A 5,830-nucleotide genomic window follows, 5' to 3' on the forward strand; every position below is an offset into this window, starting at 1 on the left:
AAATATACACAACACCCCCACCCCAACCCCCTTGTGTTATTTTTGGGAAACAATGAGGACAGCAGACTGAACGGATGAACTTCAACAGCTGTAATTAAGCTTGTACAAAATTGTTTTGGATACAATGATAACCAATAATAACTTCAAATAAGAGTAGACCCTTGGGTCACACAAAAACAAAAACAACACCACAGTAACTGTCAAATTCTTTTGTTTTCCTATGATAATTTGCAAAGTATTTGTGCCTGTATTATCAAACAGTGAGCTGGAAAGAAGAGATTGAGCTGGAGTTCCGAAATTATTCAGTGGAGAAGGAAATGCTGAAGAAGGTCAGGCTGTTAGGTGCCTTCCTGGTGTTCTTTCTGGGTGACAAAGAAAAAGATTGGCTTCAGAGTGAAGAGAGGAACTTCAGTGTTACTCTTCGAAAAGGCAAATGGTCTAAATACAAGGTAAATACATATTATTCATGCTGTCCACTGGGTAGATTTTGAAGTTATTAGAAGGAAATTTCTTACTCCATCTTCCCCTATTCCCTCATACAGGCAAGGGTGCCTAAAGGCTTTCCTAAAATAGTGTGTAATTTCTGGCCTCTGGCAGTTCTTGTCTTGCAAATAGAGAGGTAATCTTGTGATGTTATAATTTTAACAAGCTCACTGAGCACAGACAAGAGTCTATTTTGCAGCCTATTGTGTCCTGTGTGGCTGGTATATATAGGATTTAAGACTTCAATTTGATAATGGTTTCAAGATATAAATTGCAGCGTACCTAGGAGCCACAGTGCAGCGTGACAATGCGGAATCAGCTATGGAAGGACTGTGAGGCTTCATGAAAGCTTTGGCATTCTGAATAATGTAATTCCCAATATCTAGATTGATTAAAATAAGCGTACAGTGCATTGACTACTGGTGTATAAAGAAGGAGTCAACAGTCTGACAAAAGCTTAGGAAATTGTCACTGCCGAGATTTGGTGTTTTCATAAAAATGTTCACCAGGGTTTTTACTTCCAAAGTGATGAGCACATGAGTTTATCTCCTCCTATATTCCTCTCTTTAATCCCTATGGGCCATGTGTCCTTGCAGGTGGTAGAACAGAGAGCCAGGTTCCTTCCAAACCACCAGCAGTGTATTATTTGACTAGTTATCATGGGCTGGCTTGTTGCAGCAGCTCAGATTCATTTGGAACTCCTAATAGATTTCAACTCTGCTTAGCAATTCTCTGGGCAGTATGACATAAACTTGGAAATGAAAGGAGCAACCTACATTTTCTGCTAGTCTGTGGTGCTGCATCTCAGTGTTCTAATACACAGTGTCACTCTGTTCTGTTTGTTTTAAAGGTGCAGTAAATGTGGCATAAGCATGGTTACAATTCTAGAGTTCTGGTGACCATATAAAGCCAGTGAAGTTATCTTCTTTTTCATCAAGAGATTTTGAATAAAAATATACAAGGCACTATTATGCAAGGAGCCTTGATGAAAACATTTTTGTACATTGGATATGATCAAGTGACATCACATAATCATATGGCCTACCAACAGTCATTGTTTAGGCATACTTTGAAACTTTACAACTTGGTTGAGGCACCTTATGGGAAAGAAGTGGGACTTTATTAGAAGGAGTGGGGGAGAGAGAGAAGCAATACTCAATGAACAACTGTGGAATTCCACACTTTCTTTGCAAGGAAGATCTTGAGAATTCAGACTTTGCCTATATTTGGTCACGGATTACTCGCTTTGCACGTCATGTTCCCTTCATCTTTGTTCTGAAATTCTCTAATTCTTGTTCTTTCAGCCAGTGTGTGTTACCAATGACTCAAACTATATCATACTGGAGTTGCCGACCAAAGTCTGCAAGTGGTTTTATTCCAGACCCCTTCGCCTTTCAATGCAGATGTGGCCTATAACTGTTAATGGTAATTATTGTTTTATTATCATCCTCCAAATTGGAGCCATTCTAATCTAGTAATTGGTATTTTTGAACTTAAAATATATTGGATTCCTGCTAAATATGCTGTTCCTAGATTGGTGTGTGCAGCAGCTATCACTCAACATGGTAGAAATTGGTCGTGGCTGTGCCCATATTAGTTTTGGACAAATTTCAGGCATCTGGAGTGGCCACCTTAAGCAGGTGGTTAGGACCTTATATATGCTCATAATGAGGCTCTTAATTACTGCTAAGGTTCCATCTTAGAAATTGGGCTGCACTGAGCTTAGCTGGTGTTGATTCTGCTCTGCTATGATTTTCCTGGCTTGATTGCAGCTGGGCAAATAGCCATCACAATAAAAGGCAGGTAATTTTTGTTAAGGTTGAAGTGAAGGCGGGGGAAGCAGCGATACTCCTTTCCCCTTTATAGGACTCGTGAGGTCAGCTGTCAGCCTGTGATCATTCTCACCCATCCTCTCTGGCACTTAACCTGCTATTGGCAAGACAAGCAGCCCAAAATTCATCTCTTTCAACTAGGCCAGCTGTCCCTAAGGGTGCTGAAAACAGACCACCTTCCTGTGCAACAGAAAAAATACTTTATTGTTGGATGTATTAGAAATGCTGCTTGAAATATTAGCAGTTAAGATTCACACACTGTTTCTGTCGTTTGTGCAACCATCCTCAAAAGCTGGCACTCTATCTCCCTTCATACTCTCTCTGAACTCAGCTTGTCCATCAGACCAATCTCCTGCTTGCTTGACCCATTTCTGCTTGATTGCCCCCCACCCACTATCTTGCCAACTACCATTGCAAATGGTTCTCTTTCGACTGAAATCTGAAGGAAGTTGGTTAACTACAGCCTCAAACCTGCAGATGGGAAGTCCTTTCCCTAAATTTTCATCTTTCACTTAAGCCCCTGCCTTCAGCCTTCTCAAACGCTGCTCAGAGGTTTAGATTTGTCTTAAACCTTTGTGAAGGCTTTCAGCATTATGCCCCCCTCCCATTCCCCCATTCTGATCCTCACATTGCTCATCCCCATACTTTGGCCAAAGTTTTGCGTTGATCAGGCAGGCACTTTGGATCTAGAATTAGCTGAGTGGCAGGAAGCAGAGGGGGATGGCCGAGAGGTGTTTTTGTGACTGGATGCCTGTGTCCATTGGGGTTCCGCAGGGATCGGCATTGGGTCCCTTGCTGTTTGTGGTATATATAAACAATTTAGACTTGAATGTAGGAGGGTTGATCAGTAAATTCGAGGATGACACGAAAATTGGTGGAGTGGTAAATAGTGAGGAGGATAGCCTTAGATTACAGGAGGATATAGACGGGCTGGTCAGATGGGCTGCTCATTGGCAATGGAATTTAATCTGGATAAGCGTGAAGTGATGCAGGCCAAACAAGGTACAGGAATACACGATGAATGGCAGGATCCTGGGAAGTACCGAGGATAAGAGAAACCGTGGTGTGCATGTCCACCGGTCCCTTAAGGTAGCGGAACAGGTAGATAAGGTGATTAAGAAGGCATAAGGGATACTTGCTTTTATTAGCCAAGGTATAGAATGTAAGAGCAGGGAGGTTATGCTGGAACTGTATGAAACACTGGTTAGGCCACAACTAGAGTATTGCGTGCAGTCCTGGAATCTGTATTATAGGAAGGATGTGATTGCACTAGAAAGAGTGCAGAGGAGATTTACCAGCATTTTGCCTGGACTGGAGAGTTTTAGTTATGAGGAGAGATTGGATAGACTGGGGTTATTTTCCCTGGAGCAGAGGAGATTGAAGGGGGACATGATTGGGGTGTATTAAATTATGAGGGCCATAGATAGGGTAGACAGGAAGGAACTTTTCCCCTTGGTGGAGGGATCAATAACCAGGGGGCATAGATTTAAGGTAAGGGCAGGAGGCTTAGAAGGGATGTGAGGAAAGATTTTTTTCACCCAGAGGATGATGGGTATCTGGAACTCACTGCCTGAAAGGGTGGCAGAGGCAGAAACCCTTATAACATTTAAGAAGTATTGGAAGTGATGCCATGGCATATAAGGCTACGGGCCTAGTGCTGGAAAATAGGGTTAGAATAGTTAGGTAATAGTTTGACCGGCTTAGACTCGATGGGCCGAAGGTCCTTTTTCTGTGCTGTAGATCACTATGACTATGACTAAAATGTACAAAATGACGTTGGGCGTGCATCCCAATGTCATCGCGCACCCAAGTAATATTGATGTCGGCGGGCCTGGCTGCGACTCCCACACGCACCCGCCGACAATTAAAGGGCCAATTAAGGCCATTAAAAACCCTATTGTCCACGATTTTACATTGCCCATAGATTCACGCTTGTTGCACAGGCAAAATGGGCAGGCGGGCAGCCTGTTGTTAACAAAACCTCACCTAAGGGCGGGATGAAATGCCTGGAGTGAAATATAATAAAAAAGGATATCTGGGGACTGATGTTTTTTGAGTTCTGCTGTCAGGTGCTTGAATGTGTTGCATAGACGCAGTTTGCTGCATTTTTTTCACGTGAGTTAATCTGTAGAGGTCTGCAGCTCCCTGAGGCAGCGCTGCAGCAGCTGTCTGCCTTCAGAGAGCTCGTAGAAACGCCCACCCGCACCCTCACTATTGTCGGCACTCACCATCTTCCCGCCCCCCGCCCCCGGTAGTGCTGAGGCTTTCTCAGCGTGTGTTTCACGCTGGCCGGCTGTTAATTGGCCAGTCAGCATGAAATTATGTTCATTGTGGGGAGGTGGGGTAGGTCCAGTCACAGGCAGAAGTGCACTTTGCATCTGCTTCCAGGCCCGCCGACTTGGCGGACACACACCAAGGATGCAATTCAGGCCTTTTAAATTTTTCTTGTATGCAATTTTCCTCTCCCACCAGTAGGCTGCTCATTTACACTTCCATCATTCTGCAGTGGCACCTGTGCAAAATGATGCAAATGAGTTGTCACAGGAAAGCTGAATGTGGTTAACACATTAACATTCAGATATGCTTAGCTTGAATGGTAATGTGTTCTTAACCTTTTAGACAAGACTTGCGTCAGTTGAACAAAATTGAGCCCATTGAGGCCTAATTTTGATCAAATGGTGTGGAAATAGTACATCTGCGCCACCAGCACTGAAATACTAGGCCACTGCTAAATTGGGCATTATCAATATTGATCAGATACAAGTTTGTTGTGTGCCTCAGCTCACCTCACCGATCTTGCTTTTAAACCAACAGAAAGAAATGGGTTGAGTACTTCACAGCGGAGTTGCACCAAAGCCCAAGGGACTGCCCAGTGCCAGGAGTCCTTACCACAGAAATTACTATTTGGCTGGGATGAAAAGCGTTACACACGCATTCCGCCCATCGTTCTCGTGGTACTAAAAAATAGAAGATCTACCAAAAAGAAGGAGCCCTAAGGTGTTTTGCTGTCCACTCGCCGAAAAGAGTGTGGAAACAGTAACAATGCAAGAGCAAAAATCAGAGAGAAGATAGGCTTTGCTGAGAGGCATCGCACTTTGTTATCTAAGCATGGAGTTACATGGAGGTGCAAGGTTTCATGATGATATTTTGTTTATCTCTGAAAAATGCATGCATGTCACTTTTCATTTGCATGCACATCTATAAATGTGTTTTTTTTTTAAATTGCTGTACCAATATTGTGTAAGGAAAGCACTTAAAAAACATTTTATGTTTATTAAAAATTTGCAGACCATTTTGGCCTGTTACAGATAGTTTTCTTTTTGGAAGCTCTTACTTGAGCTTTCCAGAAGCGATGTACCAGATAATACATTCTAAAAAATAATGAATGTGGTAGGAATCAAGCATGAAAAATCAAACTGTTATTTCAGATTAGGATCAGTAAGGATCAGTAAGTGTGTTTTGAGTTCTCCACAATTATTTGAATATGGTCTTATCAAGAGGTGGATGAAGATTGT

The 5,830-nt window shown here is 42.7% G+C and overlaps 1 long non-coding RNA gene across 1 annotated transcript; it reads left to right on the forward strand.

Moving 5' to 3' along the window:
- The first annotated feature begins 360 nt into the window (after positions 1-360).
- LOC121290386 lies at positions 361-5,300 on the forward strand. The gene is made up of 3 exons (XR_005945793.1): positions 361-449; positions 1,788-1,908; positions 5,130-5,300. It is a non-coding gene; the product is annotated as an uncharacterized LOC121290386 (long non-coding RNA).
- The last annotated feature ends 530 nt before the right edge of the window (positions 5,301-5,830 follow it).

The sequence above is a fragment of the Carcharodon carcharias genome, chromosome 18 (assembly GCF_017639515.1).
Source record: "Carcharodon carcharias isolate sCarCar2 chromosome 18, sCarCar2.pri, whole genome shotgun sequence".
Taxonomy (NCBI): domain Eukaryota; kingdom Metazoa; phylum Chordata; class Chondrichthyes; order Lamniformes; family Lamnidae; genus Carcharodon; species Carcharodon carcharias.